This window comes from Tachysurus vachellii, chromosome 5, assembly GCF_030014155.1.
Source record: "Tachysurus vachellii isolate PV-2020 chromosome 5, HZAU_Pvac_v1, whole genome shotgun sequence".
Lineage (NCBI taxonomy): Eukaryota > Metazoa > Chordata > Actinopteri > Siluriformes > Bagridae > Tachysurus > Tachysurus vachellii.
Window position 1 is genome coordinate 13,162,060 of NC_083464.1, and position 3,537 is coordinate 13,165,596.

Here is a 3,537-nt window from a genome sequence, read left to right on the forward strand (position 1 = left end):
GTGTGCCAGAACGTGCCCATTGGCATGCAGTGCAAGAGTTTACTACGCCACAGTTAAAGGAGATCACTGACATCACCCAGTATAGCGAGCATGATGAGGATCCTCTCCAACCTGTAGTCTTAATCATTTAAAGCTGGGGTCTAATGAAGAGCACGCTCATAATCCATGCTTAATGGCTCCATGACAGCCAAATAAGATTAGGAAGGCTGGCCTGGTTGAGTTCTTAGATATACAGGCAGAGAGACTAAGCAGTTAAAACAAAGGGAAAAAGGACTTTTCAGGACTGCAGAAAAAAAAAATCTTGGCTTAATGCCCCCTCACTTTTACTTATTTTACTCTTTGCTGTAACATACAATAGAAATGTAGTCCAGACTGTGAAAAGTGCATCTTAGCTTGCTTGAAAATACACTGATAAACTTTATCTAGCATGTCTAACTTCCTCAAACATTAGTTTGTTCATTTGCTTGGTCATTCTGCCACTTTCTGACTAAGGTGACCAGCATAGAGAAGTGAAATGAATAGTCTGCAGAGAAAGGCACACTCCAATGTTAAATAGATATTTGCTACTTTAGCAAATCTTCCGTTAATCTTTAGTAAGCAGGGTCCCCTATTCCCACTTTACATTCCATTGGAAACCTCAACACAATTTTTTTTAATGAAAATTGCTCAAATGTGCAAAGTAATAATTGTCTTATTTGTTATAGCTATTTATTTCAATTTCAAATTTTCAATGTACAAAAATGTCATGTGGTCCAAATATTTATTTTCAATTAAAGGGGCCAGCTAATAATGATAAGGACCTATGAATAATCGTGATAGGTTTTATTATATTGGGTTGGTTCTACCACTGAATAATGAAATAATTTTTTAAAAAGCTTTATAGATCCCACTGTGAGAATCACTAATCTATGAAATCATGAAAAAGGTACAGTGCAGTTACACATTTTGTTTCTTAAAAATGTTATATGTATTTTAACATATATGTTAAATGTAATATTTGTTCATTAAAATGTCTAGTTTTATCTAAATTCTCACTGTATATTAGAGGATAAAATAATCCCCAATTCGTCTACTTGGAACCCTTAAGGACTGGTTCTAGGATTGATGATCGAGTGTCATTTTTGCTACAAATATAACCATGAATCTGGGCTCAGTTTCTTCATCCATTATTCCAAGCATATGAAATTCACACACTAGAACATCTAGCACTGGACCAGATCAGCTGTGAAATGGTTGAAGGATCTTTAATGCATGTAAGCACAGTCTCTGGTGTTGCCTTCAGAACAGGCTGGGCGTGAAAAAGGAATTCACTCAGTGAATATTCTGTCTTTTCCCCTCACAGTCTTGCTATAAACACACTGAGATATGTTGGATAGCTGGAGGGTTTCCAGATGGCTTCTCCATGTGACAGGTGGGAAAGCTTTTTACCAGTCAGTAAAGAACATTTTCAAACATCTGTCTATCTCTTCTGAACAGTGAAAGAAGACACTGTCAAATTAAGCACCATGCTATTACTACTGTCTGCTAGATATAATAGATTGATGGCCATTGTATTTGCCAAACATAATTCAGAGACTAGATGTCTAAAACTATGAAAAGAATTGTCATAACTGATTAGGCAACCAAATTTACTTCAGCATATTTAGGCAACTTTCCATGATGCAACAATTCGAACTGTTGTGTATTCTACAGAAATTGTTTTTCTTCTTTGGTAATGAGCAGAAAAAAATCCCACTTTTAATACAAAAAAATGTTCTGAAGTAGACTTACGAAATACATCTAATAACTTGCAATGTTTAAAATAACTTTTAGTGAAGATTTGGATCATGTACTGGATATTGTGTAATCTCAAACACATATGTTCTTGATGTTTCTTAGTACTTCCTCAATTTTTTCCTTGACAAAGCGTTAGACTAAACGGTGCTAAGTACAATATACGCAAGTTAATTACATTAGAATTATAGTGGCAAATTGTATGTAAATATTTCACATTTCTGGAATGTGCATGTATACGACTAGACGACAACCACAAAATATTGGCAGCACATTCTGCATTTGGAGCCTAAAGCAATGCAATATAACGAATGTTGCAAATGGTGCGAATGTTGCACGGGAGAATGGTGATTTTTCTTCAGTGCCATAAATATCCTACTCCTTACAGTTATGCTATGACTCCCTTCAGTCAGGTTCCCATGGAACTAAAATCAGTTTCATTCATAAGGAATAATTCTCCTAATGAAGAAATATGCTTTGGTGTGCATGCATGTTAAGATGTCTTAGCGACCTTCCAGTGTTTTTTGCCAGCCCCATACAACATCTGCTCTCTAACTAACTGAGTCAAATGAATAATTGGTATTCATTTCACAGGGCACATGTCGAATGACTAAATGGCACCGTGTCAGTAATTATGGCCTATTACCCTCCTTAATCACAATGCACTTTTTTATGAAGATGTCATCCAGTCTGCTTTCAAAATCACACCTATTTAATGGCATAATGAACCACCAGAATGCAAGGGGAGAGATCTCTTAGAGAGGAATCATACGCCTGATTGAATATAAGCATCGAATTCATCAATATGAAATCAAAAGGAGTGCATCAATGAATATGTTATATGAGTAAGGGTGATGCTGTGGAAAATAAATTGATAGACTCATCTGGTTCATATTGGAGACATCATCACTTTTCATTAACACAACTATTTGTTATTAATAGGTGTGGAATAACTCATTAATGATTTAAAACTGACAAAATCCCAAACCTTACAATGACTGTTGATAAAATATTCTAATTAACAACCATTTTGATGTTTTTTTTCTTTATCAACAACAGACTCAAAGCTTTGACTTTATGGCTAAAAGTTTGTGGACACCTGACCATCATAGATGTTTGCGCCTTCTGAACATCCCATTCCAGCTAGTCTCCACTGTACTGTGAATAACCTGCACTCTCCTTGGAAGGCTTTTATTTAAGTTTTTTTGGAAATTAGTCAGACCAGGCAGTGATCTTGGCCTGAAGGCCTGAGGCACAGTCTGCTATACAATTCACTCTAAATGTGTTCAGTGGGGTTGAGGTCAAGGCTCTGTTTAGGCTATTTGAATTATTTCACATCAAACTTACCAAATTATGTTTTTCTAGGCGTCACCCTGTGCACCAGTGCAATGTCATGCGTGATCAGTTTTGGGCCTCTTAGTTCTAGTAAAGGGAAGCTGTAAAGTTACAGTATACAAAGGCGTTCTAGAAAACTGTGCTACCTACTTTGTGAAAGGTTACACATCATAAAAAGTTCAGTAAAATGTCATGTGGAATCTTAGGTTTTTTCTAATTATGCCTGAACACTCATTCACTTTGAATAACCACTTTATCCTGGTCATGGTGGAGTCATTCAAATGCCTAAATGGCAAACAGTACGAACTCCACTTCTACAAAACCGCAGACCAATTTAATAATATGTACAATTTTCAGGTGAACTAAACTTAATCAACTCATTTAAATTATGTGTACTGAATTTCATTTAAATGAAGATATTATGTAAAG